The sequence below is a fragment of the Ambystoma mexicanum genome, chromosome 6q (assembly GCF_040938575.1).
Source record: "Ambystoma mexicanum isolate Mex_15411 chromosome 6q, UKY_AmexF1_1, whole genome shotgun sequence".
Classification (NCBI taxonomy): Eukaryota; Metazoa; Chordata; class Amphibia; order Caudata; family Ambystomatidae; genus Ambystoma; species Ambystoma mexicanum.
Genome location: NC_090937.1, coordinates 1366810539 through 1366836643, shown reverse-complemented (window position 1 = coordinate 1366836643; position 26105 = coordinate 1366810539).

Below are 26105 nucleotides of genomic sequence, written 5' to 3'. Positions count from 1 at the left end.
CACTGGTATAAATCCAGAGCATCTACTGACCTCGATATGCTGTCTCCTCTTAATTCGGTCTATGATTCTATACTCCTCTCCGCTAAATAAACCTATTTTAATGATCTATTTGCTTCCCTTTCATCTCATACTCACTGACTTTTTTTTGAATCTCAATTGTATTCTTTCACCTCCTTTTCCTGACCCCTCTTCTCTTTTGTCTCTTGCTGCCTCCGACTTTGCTAATTATTTTTCTTCAAAAATGTCTCATCTTCGTTCTTCTATTCCTTCTTCATCTGGGAATTTCTTCCCTACCTCTTCTTCTCCATTAGTTTTTATGGACCCTTTCTTCTCTTTCAGATTCTGATACTCTAGTCTTTCTTCATACTGCCCATTCTTTTCCTTCCTCTCTTATTCTTTTGGTCTATTCCTCTCTTTTCTGTACTGCTCTATTGAATTCTTCTGTCTGCAGCGACTTTACCCTCTATGTTTAAACATGCTTCTATTTTCTCTATCCTTAAAAATCCCTCCCTTGATCTTCTTTTTCCCTCAAACGTCTGTCCTATTTTACTTCCCTTTTTTCTAAATGACTGGAATGAATCTTTATTCTCAGGTTTCTAGTTTCATTTCTGCACACTCACTTCTTCTTTCCTATCAATGTGCGTTCCGGGTCTTTTACTCTACTCGGACCTCGCTTCTTGCTGTGTCTAACAGTCTTCTCGTTACTTGAAATGTTCCTCTCTCCCCTTTCTTCTTGACCTTTCGGCTGTGTTCGATACAGTAGATCACTTTATTCTTCTCTGTTCTCTCAGCTTCCGCTCCTCTGTTCTTGACTGGTTTCGTTCGTATCTCTCTCACCGCTCCTACTCAGTTTATTGGGGTAGGGACCCCCCACGACTCATACTCTTTGTCATGGTGTTCCGCAAAGCTCTGTCCCTAGTCTATTCTTTGTACACAATTCCTCTTGCTTTCATTATCTCTTCGTTTGGGCTTTCCTATCATCTGTATGCAGCTGGCCCACAACTTATTCTCTCCTTTTCTTCATTCACTAACTCTATTCACTCCACTCTTTCTAACTGCATCTTCTCACTATCTTCACCTCAACCTGTCTAAAACGGAAGTTCTTTCCTGCTTTTATTATTCTCCCGTATTTTGCCTTTATCTATATCTCTTTCTCCCCAACTTCTCTTCCTATTTCAACCCCCGCCCCCAATCTGGGCGTTATCTTTGACCCTTCTCTTTCTTTCACCGGTCATATTACCTGTATTTCTAAATGTTGCCATTTTCAACGTTTAAACATCTTTACAGCCTGTTGTTTCCTTACTTTTGAGGCTACTAAGGTCCTCATCTCTTCACTTGTGACTCTTCTACTGCTCTATCCTACTTCTTGGTCTCCCTGCCTTCCGTCTTGCTGCTCTTTGTTCCATGTATCATGCTACCATTTGTGTATTGTCCAGCCACTCTCCACCGGATTCTATGTCTAAAATGTCCTTTGCATTGTTTTTAAATCCTTACATGGTCTTGCTCCTCCCTATCTTTCTTCCCTTATTTCTTTCTATGTTTCTTCTTGCTCTCTTCGCTCCCAATCCCTTGTTCTTCTATCGGTTCCACGTCCTTCCTGTGCCTCCTACAATCTCTGCTCCTCCTTTTTGTTAGATCCTAAACAATGGAACGCTCTCCCTCTTTCACTTTGTTCTGTTTCGTCTCTATCTCTCTTTAAAACTCATCTTTCTTCTTCTTCTTAATCTCCCTTTGTACCACACATTGCATTTTACTGTACCGTTACTGTTCTTCATACAGCTCTTAAGTAGTAGGTGCTATATAAATAAAAATAAAATACAAGTGTCACTCTACACCCTGTGATGAAGAAGTCTTTGGGATTTCGAAAGCTAATGTCCCATCCCTGCATATTATTTTCAGTTAGCCCAATAAAAGGTGTCAAAACCTGCATTTTGTCTCAGCTTGAATTGAGAAGTCATCTATGACAACTTTCCATTACTAAACATTTCAGAGTTTGTGCTGTCCCTGTATGCTGGCTCAACCATCTCAAAGACGGACTTGGAAAGTGCCTACCACCAAATAAGACGGTATTCGAAGTCCAAACATCTCACAGCCTCCGTCGCCCCCTTGGAGGTCTTTCAATATACATGTATGCCGTTCAGGCTCTGCTCAGCCATGTGTGTGTCCCATATGGCAACCATGCTGAAAGGTATAGCAGTAGTAAAGTACTTAGGTAAAGTACTTAGGTTCCAAGATGACATTCTAATTCATGTCAGCAAAGGGGGGATCATAATGAGGTTCTGAAGACGTTCCTCACCAGATTGAGGAATGTGCACAGCAAGGACAAATGTCCCTTTCTACAAAGCTGATTGGACTACATGCAGAATTACATCTCAAAGGAGGGAGCACATCCCAAAGACAGCCTGGTATAGAGCATATCAGACACTCCCAGTTAGATGTGCACGTCTTGGGCACTTCTCTACTGCGAACGAGTGCATGATAGCACTGCTACACTGCTTACACAAAGGACAAAGAAGCAATAGTGACTGTGCCATGTTTGTGACCCTTTGATACAAAACTAAAAACAATAGTGTTGATGTGTGTAAGGGCAGTAGGGGCAGCCCTGAAGCAGAAGGCAGGGCATGCAACAAAGACAATGCCATTCACATCCAAGAAGCTCAAAGTCTTGCAGAGGGACTACTCCAACATGGAAAGTGAAATGTTAACATGCACACCCACTCACTTCTGAACATACCTATGGGACAGACACTTTCGCCTGAAGATGGACTACACGCCCCTGGTCAACATGCTGGGGCCAACTGATTCAGGGAACCCGGAGTCCTGCATAGCCAGGCTAGATTGGAAGCTGCAGGGGTTCTACTATGCAACTGAGAACCCACCTTCGCGGCAGGGGCCTGAAGCTAGCTGTCTTTCCTGGTGAACCCTCAAAGCAAATAGCAGAGCGTCCTATGTTCACGGCGAGAACATTGGAGCCAGCCTGAGCAACATGGGGAACCCTCACCAAGGAGGTGAAGCACCAATGGCTGAGGATAATGCCCTGATAGCAGGAATCCACTTAATGAGGAAGCGATGGGGTGCCGAAGGAAACATTTATCCAGGCTTTCATCCATCCTGAAAAATAGCTAATGGGTTGCATGTGAACGGAAATCTACTGTACGTAATTAACACAATGGCACTGCTGGAACCTGCACAAGATACACTTAGACAATTAGCTCACTTAGTGGACATAGGGAAAACACTCAAAATGAGGACACTGTCCCGGCAGGATAGCTCAGTAGCAACGTGCTCGTCTTGAAAGCAAGACGACACAGGTTCGATCCCCGGGTCCGTGCTTAAAAACCTCCGGGTATTAGGCGTGCTATAAATACACAACAAACAGACATATTCCTGTAATAGTGCCTCGATGCCCCCTGGGCTGTGAGAGTGCTTTAAAAATGATAATTAAATAAATAAATCAAACAACTGAGAGAGCTCTACTGGTGGCCCAGCACGAATCGGGATGTTCATGAAACAACAGAATGGTATACAGTGATTATAATGAAATGCACATAACGAATAACTTTAATAACAACAAATAAATAACGAAAACATGTCTAATTTTTGGTTAAAAGTATTTATGCGGTGGGGGTAAGGGATTAAAAAGGGTGGGTAATAAAGCTAGGGAAAGAGGGTGCTTGGGGGGAACCCCCCAAATTCCGCAAATTAAAATTCGAACTGTTTTCGTTATTTAAAATTAGTTTTAAACGTTTTCGTTACTATTGCATTTTTTAAAGATTACGGCAGTGATCGAAGTGAGCGGGAACGGTCGGAGCGGTGTTCCACTACTTTTATTTTTTTCTGTTTACCCTCCCTGTACTTTTAATGACCATATTCCCTTTTCTATACAAAGGATTTGTCCATTCATATTCCTGTGTAAGTGTAAAGTTGTAATAGGAGTCTTAATTACTAGTCACTTAGATTATTGAAATGTCCCGGCTGCAACACCTTGTCACATGTTGCACTATGCTTCTACCAAACCTCTCCCCTGCCGAGGCCACAGTTCCACCACTTTTTACAGTACACTTCTACCACTGGATTAGAGTCACTCTCGTGGCTTACTCAGAAAACGCTTGCCCGACAGAACAACACCAATACAGAATCTCGTGTAGGTAGAAGGATATATGGAAAAATAGGGCGCAACTTCATTGGTTCAATAGAGTATATGGACAAAAAAACGGTCATAATATGTGGAGGTTATGGCTGCAAATAGAAATAAAGTTCCTGGACAACCGCCACAACTATAGCGCTCTTAAAGGACGTTTTTGACAGGCAGGCTGCACTGTCAGAAATAGTATTCAACTATGGAGTCCAATTTGTATCTTTTGAAACAACAAGATACACACATAAAAGGTATCCCTAGACCACCCCCCAAAGAAATAGACAGGTAGAGCACTCTGCAAGCTGCCTTTGTAGCCCAAAAAGACTGTGAAAAAGCAGTCCTGGACTCTATTTGTGCACACCACAACACATCAATTTAGTCACATGAGTATCTTCTTTCTTGCTAATTAGAGGGAGAAAACAACTCTGACACCAGCATGAGTTCTCAAGACAAAACCTGAGATAACCACAAATCTAGGTGATTGCAACTAGACATGCTCAGGCCATCAGTCTTTTCAATCAATGCACATACAGATAAATACAGTTTTACACTGACCAAGTTTATTCCTTAAACCTATATCCGACAAGTAGCAATAACTGCCAATATTTAAAAACAAAACTCAATTTGTGGTATATTTATTTCATATTCTACTTATAAAATAGTAGATGAGAGGCACTCAAAAATGTTGAAAAATAACAATTTTTTGACAAAAGTATGTTCAGCATCACAAATAATTTCCGCACTTATACACCAATTCATGTAAACAGTCTCAGTGGGAGAGGGTGGATCCTTGCAGGACTCCAGAGGTGATGGGTACAGTTGGCTAACTGGAGAAAACCATTTGGACAAATGGGTGGCGGTTATCAATGTAGGATTTGAACCAGCGGAGGAAAGTCTTGCTGATCCCCATGTGGTGATGTAGAATGTCAGTGAGTGCCTGGTGGTCTATTGTGTCGAACGCTGCTGAGAGGGCGAGGAGAACAAAGATGGAAAGATGGCCATCATCGAGGATGTCAAGGTCATCATCAATCATCTTGATGGTAACAGTTTCAGTGCTGCAATTGGTCCTGAAGCCAGATTGAAAGAGGTTGTTAGTATCAATATGTTGGAGGAGTTGCATGACGGCTTTCACAAAGATCTAGGAAGGGAAGATTAAGGTATGGGGAGGTAGTTGCATAGGTCGTCGGGGTCTTAAACTGTGACACTATAAAGTGTATGAGCGCTAACAGCATCACTACTTCACCTTCATCCCTCGGAAGGGAGATGATGTGCTGATAGCACGCATGCTGCCATGGACAGCAATGCATGGGGGTGAAGCTTGCAAGGGCATGGGCAGAGTGGAGGGGGTTAAGAAGGGTTCAAACAGACTCTGAACCCCACACAGCTCTCTTCGTTATGGGCCTGACATGGAGAAGAGTGAGTAATATTGCACTGGCACTGAAAGAGCAACATTTGCTAGAGTAATGCTTTTTTTGCATTAATGACAAAAAGTGACAGATCCAGATACATATGCAAATTGACCCATAGCAATTTGCAACTGGAATAAATATCAACAGTAATGCAAATTGTCCCCCTAATAGAGAAAGTCGAGAGTTTTGAAGTATATGTAGCCACAGGTATAAATGGTTTGCTCGATGATTTAGTTTACATGTTGGCAGGTTTACAGGCCTCATACTTTGTAGTGCACGGATGCAAGCCAGTGGCCCTCATTACGAGTTCGGCAGTAGCCATGACTCTATTGGCGGCATGGCTGCCGCCGAAATCGCATCCGGGTCCGGGTCCTCAGAATGAAGAATAACTAGGCCATTCTGAGTTCGGAAGGCCCGGTAATTCCTCCCTCCAAGGACCCGGACCCGGTCCTTCCCCATTCCCATTTCAGCCCCCATAGGGCTGAATGGGGATGGGAGAGGGAGCAAACAACGGGCCATTACGAGTTGGCCCGTTGTTTGCTCCCTCTTCTCCTCGCGGGACCCGGTAAGCACGCCTGGTTTGACCAGGCGTTGCTTCCTGGGTCCCGCGAGGGGACCTAGCAATGAGGCGGTATGGGGTAAACGGCGCAGGCACCTTTTACAGCGCCGTTTACCCCGCACCGCCAGGGTCGTAATGAGGCCCAGTATGTTGGCTTGCTTTCTCGGTTGCTCTTGCTATTAAGTACGCCAGAGTTCCATTACTAGACTATAAAGCTAACCTTACAGCAGTGTTGCTTGTCCAAATACCACTTTTGAGCGGCGTTTGAAGTCCCACCCTTCTCTTAAATCCGGCAGTATCCTAACTGGGAAGTTGAGGGCCTGCGCCGAAGATTCATGCCGTCCGAAGCTATGACAATATCTTTGACTCCCATCCTACAGTTCGATTTTCTATTTCCTCACCACGTTTTTATTTTTTATTTATCAGGTGCTCTTTGGCTTTCTCTCATCCTGCATACTGTGCTTATTTTCCCCATTCCAACTGTAGACTACAACGGAAGGAATACTTTGCTTGTTTTCACAAAGCATGGTATGAACAAGCATTGGCAATGCCACGAGTTTGGACTTTTGCGTAGACATGAGAAAGGCACTTACTAGGCACTGCTGTGGGGGGTATGAACTGGCTATCCAGGTGCAAAATGGTGCGAGTACCTGGGCAAATGCCTAATACTTATACACAAGCCGAAACTGTTGGCTTTGCCAATGCTTGTTTTTAACAGGACTTCAGTAAAGTACACACATAGGGCCTCATTAGGACCCTGGCGGAGAGGGTATTACGCCAGCGTAGTGCATGGCGTACCTCTCCGCCATACTACGAGTTCCCGTAGCGCCATGGAGGTTTTCTCCGCCTGGTTTTACCAGCCGGAGAAAACCATGGCGCTACGGGACCTCGTTGTTAATTACGCCACCGTATTTTACGGTGGCGTAATTAACTCCTTCCCCACTCCCATTATACCCTATGGGGCAAAAATGGGAATGGGGAAGGGCAGAATGGGGATTGGGGATTTACCGCTCCGCCGAGGTCGGAATGGGGCGGTAAATCCGCCAACCCCCATGGCGCTATCGGCGGCTTTCCGCCATGCTTCGCGGTGCATTTAGCACCGCGAAGTCCGCCTGGGTCGTAATGAGGCCCATAGTGCTTAACATCGAGTGCCTGAAGGCAGACCTGGTTAAGACATGTCTATTACACCAGTAGAGCATTTACATCTCCAATTGAGTCATTGGGCCTCATTAGGACCCAGGCGGACTTCGCGGTGCTAAATGCACCGCGAAGCATGGCGGAAAGCCGCCGATAGCGCCATGGGGGTTGGCGGATTTACCGCCCCATTCCGACCTCGGCGGAGCGGTAAATCCCCAATCCCCATTCTGCCCTTCCCCATTCCCATTTTTGCCCCATAGGGTATAATGGGAGTGGGGAAGGAGTTAATTACGCCACCGTAAAATACGGTGGCGTAATTAACAACGAGGTCCCGTAGCGCCATGGTTTTCTCCGCCTGGTAAAACCAGGCGGAAAAGGCCGCCATGGCGCTACGGGAACTCGTAGTATGGCGGAGAGGTACGCCATGCACTACGCTGGCGTAACACCCTCTCCGCCAGGGTCCTAATGAGGCCCATTAACTCTTAGAAGACTGCTTTGAGAAAAACACTGGCAGGCAAAGTTTGAAAAGTTTGATTGAAGGGCTTCATTAAAGCGAGCTCAAAGAGTTCCCACGAGGAGGGGTTTTGAGCGGTGAGGTGAAGGAACTTGCTGGTAATGGCCATGGGGATTGCATGTCCATGGGCAGTCAACGGGTGGGCAAATAACAAAACCACCACCTACAAGCTTTGTCTCTCCTCATATGCCGCTTCTCCCTATCTGTAGTCTAATGCAATAGTTTTGGCTTTTAGTTGGCACTAAAGCACCACCTTACGCACCACCTAATAGACCAAACTGCAAATGGTCGCCAGCCCAGCCTCCGTTCCTGGTTTTCGTACCCTGCTGCGATAGCTGTGAGCTTCGAGCACTGTTTTTTCTTAAAATGCCAATGGTTGAATGTCGCAGGCTGAACGTTGCACGTTATTTATTTTCACGCACTTTGGTATTGTAAACATTTTTTGCAAAAGTACTGAACGCCAAGGAAAACTATTTGAATAGAACGAACTGCACTGGGTTCACAGAGTTGCTTAAGATAACATCATACCCATGACAACATCCCACAGGCTCTGAATCCCAGTGCTAAATGCATCTGCTGCGCGTCACCAAAGGTTCACTGGTCAGAATCCAGGGAGGGGTGGCCGCAGTCTTTCACTCCGAAAGGTCCCGTTATTATTAATTTGATTTTTTTTTATTTTTAAAGAGCTCTCTAACCTTAATAGTCGCCAGGGCATTGTACAACCATATAACATGTCACATACTAATAAGAGAAATACATTAACAGCCATTAAAAACGTATACATGTAGTAATTTTTTGTAAGGCGCCAACAATAAACACAGTCACTTTGAGGCTCCCAAATTATAAATAGTGCTTAGATGCACAGAATATTTAGTACTGCCAAGGTATTCTTAGCATGACAAATAAACCTTTTACACATGCTGATATCCCGGTCTTCATAGAGTCGTGAATTCTCTCCAAGTGGAACTGCACAACTGTGTATTTGTATTTATTTATTTATTTATTTATTGGGTGTTCATAATGCAGCTATTAAGCAAATGGTGTTTCAAGGCGCAACAAGACAAAAGGAGAGAGGGGGAACAGGGATGAAGAAAACCAAAACGTTCCTGCTAGGCCTTGTGTCTTTTTGGATTGCGCAAGAGCAGTAACAAGAAGTGCAGGGGAGAGGTGTGGGGGAAATGCCAATCAGAGCGGAATGCACTAATGCTAAGGAGGGAAAGGAAGTGCAGGTCGGAGTGGCAGGTGCGCAATAGCAAAGATCGGGGGGGGGAGCGGATGGGCCTATGGGTTAGGCGAGTGCTAAGGGGTGGCCAGGTGGACAAGTGCCAGGGAACTGCAGAAGGTGCAGGGGAAAGAAGGTCTACAAGCTAAGTGTGAGGAACAGGGCTGGATGGGCTCACAGCGTTTAGGCCCACCAGCCTAGTGAGGGGGGGGAGCCCGGTACAGCAAGTGCAGGTTAGGGGGGGTTCAGGGGAGACCAAGTGCAGGAGTAGACTGGCCGAGGATGGCCTGGTGCCCTATATGAATCAGTAGGAACCAGGCAGCCAGTCCAAATGAGGCAGAGGAGGACATTAGCATGGGAGGGGGAGAGGGAAGGAGGAAGAGAAAAGGAGGCTCTAGAGAAGCTTCCGGAATTTAAGGAGATCTAGCTCAAGTCTGAGAGGGTCAAGGAGACCATTCCAAAGGGAGGCACCTGTAGAAGAGAGATATCTACTTTCACTCATTGCTTGGAAAAGTGTGTGATCTGAAGAGAGTTGGAGCAAGAAGACCGAAGGGTTTTAGAAGGGAGGTGTTAAGGGAGAGAGGGTTGGATTTAGTGGGGTCCCTGGCCCCAGAAAGCCTTGTGGATGATGCAGAGGGTCCCAAATTTGATCCTCACAGCAACCGGGAGCCATTGGGGAGGTTTTAGGCCTGGAAAGATGCAGTCGATGGGCCTGAGGCCAAGGATAAGTCTCACAGTCCTGTTCTGGATTAGTTGAAGGGGGGCGAGGGGAGGATTTGGGCAGATTGAGGAAGAGGCTGTTGCAGTAGTCCAGCCTAGAGTGGACCAGAGTGTTGTTTTTCTATAATTTGTTTTGTACTGTTTTGTCACTGCGAATCCCTTTCTCCACTCTCAGCCCCCACTCAGAACCCGCCTTTAGTCAATTCACTTTTTTGCTAGAAATCTAAATTAGTTATCTTAGCCTCTACATTAATAGGGATTTAAAAAAGTTCTTGATGTCTCTTTAGGGCATATTCCAAGAACAGAGCAACACTACAGGAACATTTGTTCATTTGGTGGGGTATGAGTTATCGATAAACAGGGCTCAAGTCGAGGGAACACACGGGTGGACGGAGTCCACCTACTTTTTTCAAAGGGTGGACTCAGTCCCCCCCCCCATCTGAAATGAGAAACATTGAAAGTCTTCTTTGATAATGAATTAGAGCCAATCCCAGGGGTGGCAGTCGTGAAGTTTGCAGGCCGGACACTTCCCCACTGCACTATATATCCTGATGAAATATGACAAAGTAAAGGTGAAATGTCCCATTTCGGTACTGCATGTTCCAGGCAAACATTAGTATTGGTTATTGGACTTTAAAACATGCACACCTTTTAACGTTTAAAAAAATACTATTAGAAGAAAATCTCCTCAGTTTTGTGTGTGTGCTGATTTTATTTTATAAAAGGCAAACGCCATTTGTCTTGTGCAATTTCGGTGGTAATGCAAAGCCATTTTAATGAAATGTGCATATTTCACCTTGATATGCTAATTTCTGGTGACGACACACCCCACTGCGTTTGTTGATGAGTCCCCCCACTTTTATTATTACGACTTGACCCCTGTCGATAAACCCTTTGCAATCACACATCTATAATGAGGGCAAGCAGGTTTTAGCAGAGGAGAGGTCTGCAAACATTTGCTCTCCGGCTACAACTCCCATTTGCCTAAAACAGGGTAGTCACGGGTGAGGGATCATGGGAGTCTAAAACATCTGGTGAGCCATAGGTTGCAGACGCCTATATCAGACTGAAGTTAACACTAGTTTATCTTTCAGAAGTAGTTTTGTTCTAGAGTTTCCCAAAAAAGCATGCAGAAAATATGTTTCCTTTTTGGCACTCCCAGGAGCAGATGGTGTAGTTCCTCGGTCATTGGGCACCCTGTAATCCTAGATAGGTATAATCGTCTATGGATGTCTGTACATTGAGTACTGGGTATGTGCACAGCCATCCTAAATCTGAGCACTAGACACCCCTCCTCTTCTTAAATTCTGGCTCAATATGGCTTCTGCGGCAGCCACTCAGACCCCAGTGGAGCGATAGATGTCAAATCCATTTTATCCTCACATTCAAATTCTGAGGCTGTTCGAATGAGCATATGTTGATCATGGTTACAAACATGTTGTGTTAGGGTGAGTCCTCTGAATAAACAAAATGAGCACCAAGCCCAGTGAGCACTGTGTACTCAGTGATTAAAGCAAACAAACCTTTTGTCACAGACATTCTTGTCAAATATAAGTAGTACAATACGAATCTAGCTCCGGATGGGAGGGAAAATGACAGGCAGGCAGCAGAGGCGTAGACAGGCTAGGGCAGAGGGCCCCAACCTTTTGTGCTCAATGAGCAAAATTTGCACATCAAATGAAATGGTATTTGTATTTTATTTATTTATATAGCGCACCGTGCCTAAAGGCATCTGGGCACATATCATAGGGGGCAAAGTTGCGATTACAAACATGGGAATAATAAGGAACCTCTACCAACTTACAAAAGACATGCCGGTAGGGCTCCGGAGTGACGCAATATATACAGTATAGCAGTATATACAGGCAGAAGAGTTATGCAGACAGTGCCTCAAGACAGTAGTGCATCGATGAGCAACATCCATTCTTCGATCGAACATATCAGCGTTCAGTTACTGGAAAAATGATTGCATTACAAATTAGAAATGCAATAAACTTAAGACTACTAATAGAACATTTTAATTGGCAGTATTTAACAGTTATTTAGACCACATGCAATTCTATTAAAGGACATTTGCAACGCCTTTACAATTCATGCAAAATTAAGTGGTTTTTTACAGGAATTGTTGACAAAATTGAGTGGTCAGTAGGTCATGTTTAGACAGATAGGACCAGTCAAGTTGTTCAAAGATATCGGACTAAATAAACATTACCAGGGCCTCCAGGTTCCTCTAGCAAAAAATTGTGAAGACATTTAGCACAAATTGGTTACACATGGGGCACTGATTGCCGGGTGTACTTTTTAGGTCTGCCTGGAATTGTCCAGGCTCTTTAGAGCAAATGTTGCATTCCTAAGTACACAAGATCAGCAATATTGTTCCTCATTCAATGTGGCCTGTTTTTTCCTTCAGGAACGTTATGCAATTTTGAATTTCTGATTGAACAGATAGTTAATTTTAGTTTAGTTATTTTAAAATTGCTAAAAGACCAAAAATAAATTATTGGGAAACAGTGGGACCTTTTAGAGAAGGACGTGTTTTCCGTTGATACCAAAAAGTTGTATGTGTTATGCAATTGTCGAGACAGGCATTATGCCATCTCTTTGGACAAGTTGTCCTGGGACCAGCTGCCCCCCATGGTTATAGGCCAATCTCCTTACTGGACATTGCCAGTAAGATATTCTCCAAATGTTGGTTGCTCAGACTGGAGGAGTAACAATATGATAAAGCCATCCCAAGCAGGTTTCAGGGGAGAGCTTATTACAGTAGACCACTGCCTCACTCTGAGCACCATCATATAGAAATACAATTGATTACACTGGGGTCTGTTACATTGGTGAACAGTAGTTAGGAATAAGAAAAACATTTTCCTGAAGGGTTTGGAGCCTCTTTTCTCTGCCCAAAAGGGAATTTACACAAAACCTAGTGACAAAAATTGGTCAAAGCCCGACGACCACAGCAGTGGGTAATGATGGTGTTAACTAGTTATTTGGATTTATTAATTGGCTTGCTAATTTAAACTTTTTAACAGTAACCCAACTGGATTTGAATGAAGGGTAAATTAATTATGAAAAACGTGGCATACATTTGCCTTATTTGCCCTTTATCCGCGTGCCAGATGGGCAGACTATCAACGATGACAATTTTTCCACTAGAACACTATGTAATAATAAATATAGGTGACACTAAATGTAATATTTCTGATGAATATAATCCATGGAGGCATCAAACACAAACCTCGCTTGTACAAAAAGCAGTGCATACAAATTAAAGAAAGTATAGTATGCATGCCATTTATTTGTCCATTATGCTCCCACTAGCTGTACAAAGGAAGAGTTTTCCCCTGGAAAGATGGAGATGACAGGGTTTTAACAATGACACTGATATAATAAGTAAGGACATTTACTGAAATAATGTGCATGGTGGCAACAAACGCAAAACTAAGCCAACTGGAACCACAGCAGGCTCATTGTCCAACATTCGTGCACATTCCAGGACTCTGCCCTGGCTATACTGCTGAGGCCTCAAGCTTTCAGCACCTCCTTCTAGGTCTCCACACCATGGCCCAGAGCAGCTGGAGAGCAACAATTTAGGGTGCCACAAGCAACATTTTGCTCCTGAGCTAAACGTTGGGGATCACTGGGCTAGGGCCTGAACGGGCAGGGGCCACCCCCCACCCAAGATCTGCAAATGCCAACTCAGCAGCGCTGTGGGCATTAGCTACATGCCCCACTTGTTAGACAGGCAGCTTCAAGCTAAGCCACACCATCGATGTTGGCTGAACTCTTATCGTTAGACAGCACTAGCTCTTCAACGTTTGAGCATAACGAAGGGCACCCCCCAATGCATCATACATTAATGGATGATGATAAAAGGACTACATTATCAGCTCTTACTATATTTGCCCTTAATTCTGTACTGAGTGCTCTTGTCCATACTGAACAGACAGCTTTTATTTATTCACATATTATGTATGCCACTGTTGCTTCTAACCTTCTACAGTCCGAACCAACTTTTCTCTGAATGATTGTTACCTACAAACAAAGCTCCTGTGAGTGGGCAAACAGCTTTGGCTTAACTAAAACGGATACAAGGAGAGAATCCCTTAGCTGCTCACCGTATTTCGGGGGTAATTCATAGAAATCCGCGCACAAGTGGCGCACGCGGCTGGCGCACAGTGTGCGTGTGCTCGCAGTCTGCGCCAGCCGCCAAAACCCATTTTAGCGCACAGCGTATTCATGGATTTCAACATCCAGAACCAGCCGTGGCACAGAGTGGTGCAGCGATCCTGCAGCAGTGCCAGTTACGTCCCCAACACCGCCCCGTGCGCCATGAATATCGCACAAATCCAGTACATGGCGCAAAGGCCAGTGGACCAGCATACAGCCCCCCAACCACGAAAACGCGTGTAAAACTCCCTGCGCACCCCTCAGAATACACGTACCCCTCTCGCACTAGCCAAAACGTGTGTAAAACTCCCAGCGCACTCCTCAGGATACACATACCCGCTCACGAAATCACGTGTAAAACTCCCCGCGCACCTCTCAGAATATACGTACCCCTCTCGCGCTAGCGAAATCGCATGTAAAACTCTCAGCGCACCCCTCAAAATACATGTACCCCTCTCGCGCCGGCGAAATCTCATGTAAAACTCCCCGTGCATCCCTCAGAATACACGTACCCCTCTCGCGCTAGCGAAATCGCATGGGAAAAGTCCCTCCTGTGGTGTGGGCTGCCTGTGGGGCATGCACTGGGGTGATGGGCTGCCTGTGGGGCATGGGGAGGGTGGATGGGCTGCATGCGTGTATCTGAGAGGGGTACGTGTATTCCACGGGTGCGCTTGGAGTATTACACGCGATTTGGCAGTGTGGGTCCTCCCGGGTGAGCCCCCTCCTGCCTCCCCAGAACCTGCAGGCAGCCCACACCCCAGGGGCTACCCTACACCCCTGGCCATGCCCTGCAGGCAGCCCTTCCACCCCGGGCATACCCGCAGGCAGCCCACATGGCACCATGCACTTGTGAGCCCCAACACATGTCCCACCCACCATTGACGGCCACCTTCCAGCAGGCCCCGACTCATGTCCCCCTGCGCCCTCACCCACCCAACAACATGTCCTAACAAAACAGACCCATGTCCCTAAAGCCAACCCTAATCCCCCTTCCCCCCAATTCAAGCATGCAACCATCCACAGAACCCACTCCCAAATTACCCATGCCATGACAGTCTAAATGAACCACCATGCCCATGCAGGAATGGACAATGGAGCCACACAGTGGCAACACATGACTGAGGAAATGTTCAATGAGACATGCACAAAATCAATGACAGAACACAACACCAATTTAGAAGTTAGAAAAAATGTATTAAAAACATAATGAACTGACTTGGAGGAATTGTAAAATGAAAATCAATGTGCAATGACAGATTTTGAAAATAAAATTGCAAATCCAATGAAGTTAAAAAAAAGAAAAATCATGTACAATAAAAAAGTGGTCCATTGCAAATGTACATAATAAAAACATAATCCAAATTTTAAAAAAACATTGATCCATGGGAATATAGAAAAAGAAAGTATGTACAAGTCTGCAACTATATACAATGGAAGTCCAAATGGTCCATGATCCACAAACAAAAGGAAACCTACAAAAAAGTCCTATGAAGAAAAATCTATATACACGAAGTGGAGCAATGTCCATTAACTCCAAGATAAAAGAAAAACACAGGAAACCTAAGAATAATGAACTATATACAATGGCGCGGGAAAGTCCTACGGCTCACTCTGGGATGTTCCGGGCCAGGGCATCATCGAACTCCACGTTGATGTCCAGGAGGCGGGCCTCTTCCCTGTCCTCGAGGTCTCACAGGAATGCAGTCATGGCCTGTTCCAACTCCCTGCGAGTTGCCTCGAGGCGCTCAGCCCGCCTCAATGCCCTGCGTATGGAGTTCTCCGCCCTGACCATAGTGAGCCGTGCCTCCTCCGCCCGCCGCCGCTCCACATCTATCCGCTGGCCCAACCGCTGCCACACGGAAGAAACTCCCATTCCAGGGTCCTCCTGCCCTCCGGCCGATGCCTGCCCCTTGTCATGATCTCTGCTTCCAAAAGGTCAGGGTTTTCCCAACTCCCTTGGAAGCAGATCCATAACCCAGGTTCCGAGTGCCAACCAGTCCCAATTGGGACCTTTTGGACCCAGTCCTGGCGCCAGTGGCACCAGGCTCATAAAAATGCCCAGTCCCAGCGCTGGAAGCGCCGGGCTCATAATGCTTGGGTGGACTTACCTGCAGCAGACCATGCTGCTTACTTGCCTGCCAGTTGAGTCTCTGATCCTCTTCTGTTTGGAACTACTTTTCCTGTTGGGTGGGGCAGGAGCCACTCCCTAGATTCAGAACACTGGAACTCTTCTGGAAAGCAGGAACTCTTTTCTTACCTAGGCGTGGCTGTGGAAGGAGACACCTAAGCACTACAGGAGGCTATTTAAACCACACCCGATGGATGAATCTTGCTTTGCGTTATTCTGCATCCTCAGCAGCAGAACGTTCATCGTGTCTTCTGCATCTGATCCTGGGCCTAAGGAAAAAGGCTTACCATCCTGAATCCAGTCTTCAGCAACACCTATAAAGACAAGAAAGAACAGGTTAGCATTACGGTCTTCAGTGACAGCTCTTCACTTACCTGGTCCATCGGCTGTCACCAACGCCTCGCCCTGCATTCCGGCATCTGAAAGACAAAGGCTTACCTACTCTTCGTGCGCTCCGGAGGTCTTCACACTGCATTCCGGCATCTGAAAGACAAAAGCTTACCAACTCTTCGCACGCTCCGGAGGCCTTCGGCGCTGCATCCCGCATCTGAAAGACAAAACAAGGTGCGTTTAAAGACATTGGGGAACTTTAATACTCACGTGCCATTACTCCTTTCCACATCTAACCCAGTGGGTATTCCGGCACCCTGCAGCCGCCCCGAACTTGTACCTGCAAAATAAAAAGACAGTTAGAGTGCATCGTGAAGCAGGCAACAAGCGCTTACTTACGTGCTTCCAGGCGCTTCTATTCATCACACGGGCTCCATCTTCAACTCACTTCAGCCCGCCATCCGCCATCGCCGGAACCCTGCAAAACAAGAGACATCATTACTAAAGACTTTAAAGACATTAGAATTACTCGAAACTTACCGTTCGTGCAGTAAACGACGGACAGCAGTCCTCTGAAGTCAAGAGGCCTGCTCCCCTTATCCAGTGAAGAAACTGGTTACAGCACCCTGCCTCGAGGCAGATGGAGAGCACGGCGTTCACTTACCTAAGACATCTTACCCTTCGAGCCAGACATACAGTGCACAGAGGTCCAGCCCAAAGAGCCAGCTGTGGGTTACACATCACCTTTGAAGATACGGTATACGCCCAGTCAAGACCGGCGCCTCTACGGGAATCAGGTGAGCGTTACACCCCTCTGATGTTGATGGCCCTGAGCCATGATGCCTCCCACGTTCAGCCTGCCGCTGCCTCAGACGCAACTGCCTCTGCCAGCACGACGGCGTCCGGGCTGATGGAATCCACCGGCACATCCTCCATCTGCTGGGGTCCAGTTGCCGGAGTGTCCACCCCTGCTGGACCTCTGACTCCCGACTGTGGCAGGGATGGGATCTCCACCGAGCTGGCTGCGCTGGTCGGGGCAGGTCCACAGGGGGCCGTGGTGGCATCTGGGCCGGAAGACGGTATGGAGAACGACTGGTGCATAGTCTGCACAGAGGAGAGGGCCGCCAGAATGCCCGACACATGTAGGAAACCCCCAACCATGGCCCCTCCCAACTGGGCCACATCGGGACGCAGCTCTTCGTGATGACGTGCATGGTCCCCCCAGGAAGCACGCACGTCATCACGAATGTCATGCGTGCGCAACGCAACACCAATCAGGATGGACTGCATACGGTCATGGGTCCCCTCGTCCGCAGGTAGAGGAGTGCCAGATGACGTGGACCTCCCCCCTACCTGCGGACGGGCCTAGGATGGGGCATCCCTGCTGGTGCATGGTGGTGCAGTCACAGTGTCAGGGACAGTGACATGCACAGGCCCCTCCACAGCGACCTGTGCTACCTCCTGCCCCTGGACTGCACCACTTGCACCAGTGGTACCACCCCCACCAGGTGCGGCTCAGTAGCGACCTCCTCCTCATCTGTGCATAACACCAACCTGGATAGCTCCACACCGTCTTCCACCGTCGCAAGCCCTTGTGGGGGCTCACCCGCCCCTTCCGCTGCAGTCGTAGTGGCAGATGCGGCACCAGTCCCCTCGCTCCTGGATGATGGCAATTCCTGGGAGGGTGACTGGGCCTTGTGTCGCCGGCCGGTGGAGGCATCCCCGCCGCTTTGCTCCACAGCGCCGTCCCTGCCCTCTTCTTCACTCACCGCTGTGTAGAAGGAGACATAGAACACAAGCATCAGGGTACTGTACAATAGTCCCCTAGACAGGAAGCAATAGCACATGAGTGCCACTGTCAAACGTCACTTCCATCATGTCCCTCCACAACACATGGGTCAGTGCAGGCAACACACATGCAGAAACAGGCATGTCGCATGCAATGAACATTTGCATGCATGTCCAAGGAACTGTTGAAACATACAATGGTGGGTTGAAACTCACATGCATCATGGGTCATACTGATCACATGCATACACATCACCGTAGTATCATGCATCTGGCCTCGTACACCCCAGACACAGTGGATACAAGGATGACTAGGCTGCATCAGTGAATCAACACATCGTCACAGACATGTGTCATGCATTCATGTGTTTACAAGTCACACACACGCTACTCAGACACACAGACATGTACACCATACATGTCCATGACACCAGCACACATCTCTCACACCCCAAACATGTCCAAGAACAGAGACGAGCATGCATTCATGTGCGCATTCCGCATGCTGGTCCGCATGTTGCATTGTAACACATACACAATCCATGTGGTTCATGCATGACTGGTCTCACATGCAGCACCATCATGTCCCTGCACACACACATCCATACATGGCCCACGTCAAACATACAGGCAAGTAGCTAACTTCCAGCACACAGCAACATGCCCTGTTTCACACAGCAATGCATGGCCACTTACCGCTCGACTCCAGACGGGCCTGTATCCTGAGGATCTGGTGATGAAGCACTGGGCGAATGCGCTCCAGGACCCTCATCTGCTGGTTGGTAACCCCATTGCATCCGCTGCGTCTAAGAGGCGCCGGGCCTTCTTGAGAGTCCTGGACTTGTAGTCCTCCCAGCGCTTCTGGACGTGTTTGATGTCGCGGAGTGCCAGCCCGTCCGCGTTGATGGCACCCACTATGTCCGTCCAGATCCTCCTCCATCCTTCCTTGTCGGCGCGCAATGGCGTGAAGAGGGCCTCATAATGCCCCAGGACTTGCTCCACCAGGATGCCAACTACATTGGAAGTGAAGCTGGCAGCCCTCTGCCTCTCTGGCTGGGGGTCGCCAGTGGCCTCTGATGGTGTTTGCCCCGACATGGCAACCCCCGAGGCAGGTGTGGGTGGGCAACTGGGTCCTGGAGCTGGGCTGTGGAGTGATGGAAAACAAGTCGGGAATCTTCTGTTCCAGCAGGGGTGGTCACAGCAACTGGACCCCTGCAGATGGCAGATGTGCAGGCACCAAATGGCAGGGCACGGTGGCAGCAGGCAGGCAGCAGCAGTTGGCTCGTGGGAGGCTGCTCGGGGCTCTGGGGGGCAGGAAATCAGCTTTCTGGGCAGGAGCGTGGTCTTCCGCATGTTGTCACGTGGCCAGCTTGATACGGAATGCTTTGGCAACGTGAAAAAACTGCATGTCAGCATGTAATTTGAGGAAAGGCCCTTAGCGCATAAGCGCGTATGTGACGTAACATGCCTGGGCGTTTCCCTGCAACGGGTTGAGGGTCCCACGTGGGTTTCCATCGCTCTGTACGTGCTTTTCGTGGAAAGCGGTGCGTGTGTTTTCCAGGCGTTGGCGTTCACACGCAATTACTTCGCAGTGGGTGGGTGTTGGCTACGTGTTCTTCTTCTACACACAAGGCAGGCGGTGAGTCGCACACGCTATTTTTCCCCACTGTGGGTGTCCCTGTTTGTCACATACCCCTTTTTTTCCGCCCATACTAGCCTGCGTGTTGATCACGTACGTATTTTTGGGGTTCCTGGCTGCCACAGCGTACTGCGTGTGTTTTTTCACACGCACATGGACTACAGGGGTCGCTTCTCTCTTTTTCTTGCTTTTATGGTATGCCTGTGCGTTGCATGGCACATCATTTCTCCTAGGGGCCCACAGAATGGGACATTCATGTAGCTGTATATATGTGTTTGTTGTTTGCGCACACTTTTGTTATGCGCAGGGATGCTACCGCCTGCCTTCGTGTGGCGGACGTGTTTAGGCCTGTGCGCATCTTTTTTGGCGCACAGGTTTACCCTGTTCAATTCCATGAATATGTGTTGTTAGCGCGCGTGTGGTCGTTGTGAGCATTTACCTCCCGTACTTCCCCCCCCCATAACGCCCACATTTTCACGCGTTGTTTCCCATTCCACGTGTTACGACCCGTGTCCGGCCACTTTTCTTGTGTGCGCTACACGTTGTGCGCTTTCCCTGTGTGCGTCGTGCACGGCGTTTAGTGACATGTGCGCCCGCCTGCGCCACCCATGGATTTGGCACACATCCTAGGTTTTACACGCGCAGCGCATTCCATGAATCGACTAACGGCTGCGTGCGCGGCTTTAGCACACGTGTGCTGCGATTTTGACGCTTGCGCTCCCCTTTTCGGCACACATTTATTCCATGAATTACCCTGTTAGTCTTAGTTCATCCTACGATCAGACAATTAGATGATCCTGAATCGCTCGAACATCTTATCTCTTTTTAGCTTAATACCCCGCTTACGACTAATTTATTCTAAAGATATTGAGCTTGTAGATTTCCTGAATGAAAGGAGAACAGACATTGTTGCGATCAAGAATCTGTCTAAAGCAGTCTATTCAATGCTTTTGGAAGATGCCGAAGCCTTGAGGCCCATGGCTATCACCTAAAACCAAGCACTTTAGGGCTTACCTCAATGTCCTCAATGTCCAAGAAAATATGAATCTTCTATCATTGAATGAGAAGGGCTTTAACAAATTGTTACAATGGTTACCAGACATTCAGCAGGAAGTTGCCAGGATTAGCGAAAGCGGACCTTCGGGAGGACTCAAAAATATATTATAATAGTGAATTAGTCTCATGATATGATAGGTTATTTATAATGCGCTTAATACCCAGAGGTTTCTAAGCGTGAAACCGAGGATCGAACCTGTGGTGCTCCATGTTGTCTTGCTTCCAAGGCGATCACTTTACCACTGAGCTATCCTCCCGAGACATGCAAAATGAAATGCCTTTTTTTCAGAGTGGAAAATAGATTTGGGACTGCTTATTCCTTAATATAGATGGGCACCCTTCGCATTCCCTCATTGAAAGATTTATATTAGAGCTTGGTGATCTATTAGAACGCTATAAAATCAAAGTACCCAATGTGGGTGCATCACTTGCGTTAGACCTGAATTCTTCATGTTTCATACCATCAGAAAGTGAAACTGCTTATACGCTTAGGGACCTGGTATATAAATACGGGAAAAAGGGTATGTATGGTATATACTGGAACAAGGTTTGTAAAGAGTGGGGCTTAAATATGCTAAATGGAAATGTCAAGGGAGATACCCAGTAAGCCAACGTAGCAGAAAGGTGATATTAATTCTAGAATAGACTATAACTTCATGACTGAATCTCTTTTCCACAGATGCAAATATCTTCTAGTTAAAAATAACAACTTGAATGACCAAAGTATGTTGAAAGCTACGACAGGTATGGAAACCGGCCGTTGCCAGCCAAGTATACTTGCAAACAGAGGTTAACCAAAAACTTGTATCATTTGGAAATCTAAGCTAATTAGTCTCTTTAATATTAAAACCATGAGGTTTCTTAATGCTACTACATTATCACACAAATTGAAGTATTTAACTTGGTTATATTCCCCACCTTTATTTACAATGAAATCCAATATTTAGCAATGGGTAAGGATAATCTTGGCACACGAACCTGACAACATACTTTTGATGAATCTGTACAAGATAAGAATGTCGACAGATTAGATTAATACAACAAATGTAAATTGACTCAGGTTAGAAAAAAGAAAGAATAAGCAAAAGTAAAGAAACTAGGTCAAATCTTACAGATAGCTATTGTTCCAAAAGGATGGTGACTGGATGCTGGAAGAAATCATGAAAAATAACATCATGAATTTCTGGACATACATCAAGAATAAGGCCAATGAATAGAGGAATTATCAAACAAACCCCAAACCAGAAGACAGATGAGTGATGTTTATTACAGACCTATATAAAAATATACAAATGTGTTAGTATGAAGATAATTGAGCAGGCCCTTAGAATGCTTCACTTCTCTATGTTCTGGAACTAATAAAATAAATCGAACTCACAAGCACAAGGAACTAACGATCTGAGTAATAGGGAGTTTAAGAAAGTTCTTGAAACATGGGCTATTATATTAACAACACTGTTCAACAATATTCTGAGAACTAAGTCAATGCTTCACAGGTGGAAGACCTCACACATATCAATATACAAAAGGGGCGATGTAACGCTCACCTGATTCCCGTAGAGGCGCCGGTCTTGACTGGGTGTATACCGTATCTTCAAAGGTGATGTGTAACACACGGCTGGCTCTTTGGGCTGGACCTCTGTGCACTGTATGTTTGACTCGAAGGGTAAGATGTCTGCAGATAGAAAATATGGGATTAAGGAACTGGGTTATTGAAGGTCTCTCTCTTCTTCCCTTTCTCTTCTCCTGTAGAACCCCAAAGGTTAACGCTCTCACCTTAGGTAAGTGAACGCCGTGCTCTCCATCTGCCTCGGGGCAGGGTGCTGTAACCAGTTTCTTCACTGGATAAGGGGAGCAGGCCTCTTGACTTCAGAGGACTGCTGTCCGTCGTTTACTGCACGAACGGTAAGTTTCGAGTAATTCTAATGTCTTTAAAGTCTTTAGTAATGATGTTTCTTGTTTTGCAGGGTTCCGGCGATGGCGGATGACGGGCTGAAGTGAGTAGAAGATGGAGCCTGTGTGATAAATTGAAGCGCCTGGAAGCACGTAAGTAAGCGCTTGTTGCCTGCTTCACGATGCGCTCTAACTGTCTTTTTATTTTGCAGGTACAAGTTCGGAGCGGGTGCCGGAATACCCACTGGGTTAGATGTGGAAAGGAGTAATGGCATGTGAGTATTAAAGTTCCCCAATGTCTTTAAACGCACCTTGTTTTGTCTTTCAGATGCCGGAATGCAGTGTGAAGACCTCCGGAGCGCACGAAGAGTAGGTAAGCCTTTGTCTTTCAGATGCCGGAATGCAGCGCGAGGCGTTGGTGACAGCCGATGGACCAGATAAGTGAAGAGCTGTCACTGAAGACCGTAATGCTAACCTGTTCTTTCTTGTCTTTATAGGTGTTGCTGAAGACTGGATTCAGGATGGTAAGCCTTTTTCCTTAGGCCCAGGATCAGATGCAGAAGACACGATGAGCGTTCTGCTGCAGAGGATGCAGAATAACGCAAAGCAAGATTCATCCATCGGGTGTGGTTTAAATAGCCTCCTGTAGTGCTTAGGTGTCTCCTTCCACAGCCACGCCTAGGTAAGAAAAGAGTTCCTGCTTTCCAGAAGAGTTCGTGTTCTGAATCTAGGGAGTGGCTCCTGCCCCACCCAACAGGAAAAGTAGTTCCAAACAGAAGAGGATCAGAGGCTCAACTGGCAGGCAAGTAAGCAGCATGGTCTGCTGCAGGTAAGTCCACCCAAGCATTATGAGCCCGGCGCTTCCAGCGCTGGGACTGGGCATATTTATGAGCCTGGTGCCACTGGCGCCAGGACTGGGTCCAAAAGGTCCCAATTGGGACTGGTTGGCACTCGGAACCTGGGTTATGGATCTGCTTCCAAGGGAGTTGGGAAAACCCTGACCTTTTGGAAGCAGAGATCATGACAGGCGACTATTACTCTCCTCGACGCAGCTAGCAAAATGTTTGCCTTAATTATACTCAAAGAAGTGGAATAATGGTAACTAAAAGTAGGCAGGCTATCCAAATTTCAAACCTACTTTAGGAAGGGAATAGGTACTGGGTTGAATAGCCTTGTAGTCAATACATTCATAAAAAAAGCTTATGACAAAGGTGCGTGCCCTCTATACGTTGCCTGTGTTGTGTTAATTTGTCGCAGGCTTTCAACATAATTAGTTGATCATGACTATGGATAAAACTTCAAAGATGGGGTATAACTGAAGAGTTACTTAGTATCCTGATTAACTTTCATGAAGACACCACTCTAAGAGTGAGGCTTGCTTGGCACACTATCTCCAGAAAATCCTACTAGTAAGGGGCTTCGACAGGGTTGTGTATTAGCCCCTTGCTTGTTTAACTTGTATGTCTCAGATCTGGGTGATCATCTGAACCCCATTGCTTTCATCTCTCTGCAAATAGCAGGAAGAAATATCACTTGGTTAAGCTTTGCCAATGACATTATCCTCCTCGATCACACCCTGGGGCTGCAACGTCATATTGAATGTTTTCAATCCTATCCTATTACCAATGAATTGAACATGAATCCACAAAAAAATAAATGTAACGCATTTTTCAAACTTAAAGAAAAAAAAGAGTGGGATACTGTTGGACAAGGGTGGAGTAAAACTTGACGTGGTCGATAAGTATTTGGATTACTTCCCATGTACGCTCTCTATACAAGGCAGGCTATCACTACTTAGAAACATAATAATGGCGCCCGAAAATACTTTGTGCTATGAACCTCAACGTGGCTAAGGTAAAACCTTACGTGTGGGATTGGAGGGAAACATGTGACAAAGGAGGACAATATAAATTATAGAAGGATATAGCAACGGAAAATAAGAGGTATGGTACCATTCCGACATACTTAGAAAGATTCCCAGACAGACGTTATAAAAACCTTTTTAAGATTTAGATTTAACCTCATTTATAGAAGAGAAGTAGAATATATCAGGAAAATTAGTATAAAATAATATTTGTACATATTATCATTAAATGTCCAGCTTTGCAGACATTGAAGCAAGAAATGCGTTTAAATGTTGTACATGAAATAGAATGGTTTAATAATGATACATTTTAGAGGAGGGTCTCCAGCACCAGGAATATTGACAGCATAATTACTACGGTAACATTTTTAAATGTGTTAGAGCTAGTTGACAGATTGTAGACTTATAAAAAGCAGTATGTTTTAATAGATGATTATGAGAATTAATTTGATGTCATCATATGAATTTGAGCATTTCATGTTTTGTATTTTTGATACTGTTGTATGTAAATTCTTCTTCTCCTTTCCATTTATGTATACAGTTTCGTACAAACCAATACTATAAAACATAACTCAACATCTGGACCAAACTGAAGCCCGACCTTCGAATCAAGCCTCCCCAAATGAAACAACGCTACCTGCCATATCCTCTCAAAGTGAACCTAAAGCCACCAAACTGCCATTGGTCACACCGATCCAGAATCAACAAAAAGCATTACCATCGACATCAATTCACACCATTCGCAAACCTAGTCCATCGAGACGTTTACTGGAGGATCAAGTTAAATCGAACGGATCATCTGCACCTCGGACCCGCCTTTTCAAAATCGAACAAAAAACCATTAATGACCGATATATGATCCTAAACCGAAATACGGTTCTGAGAACACTCAAAAAGGTGAAAACCCTACAGAATTTAAAATCGGCCGATTTCACTCTGATTGAACCATATCATAGAAAGAACCAAGCGAAGGCCTACCTGCACATTAAAAAATCTGCATTGGAAGAACTGCCTCAAGATATTTACGCGGAATTAGCCCTTCTGGGTTTCAACTTCTACGAGATGCCCTCTACGATCTCCAAAGAATCGCTAAAAGACACTTACAGATCTCCTCCGAAAAAAAACTACAGATTCAAGTCGCGAACAGAAGACCTCTATAGAGCAGAGAGAAGAGGGAAAAGTCCTACAGTAACATCGAAAAAAAGTCCAATGACCAACGGACCACCTTCAGGCGGATGCTGTACCACAGCCCGCCCAAGATTCATCACAAGGAGAGACGTGAGACCAGACTATAGAGAAGACCGTAGACAAAAACACGATCCCGAACGGTATCATGGACACTCCATAACTTCCCGTTTGAGTAATCATGAGCGAGAAGATGTGTTGCAGAACGAGAGACCTTCGAGAAAAATCACAAAGCAGTCCCCAATTGAGCCTGAAATAACAACCAAGAAAGATAAATGGAATTGGTTCCGCAGGCTCCTAACCCCAGGGGTGAAAAGATAGCAACCACCGGGGGATGTAAAGTCGACGTTCCTTTC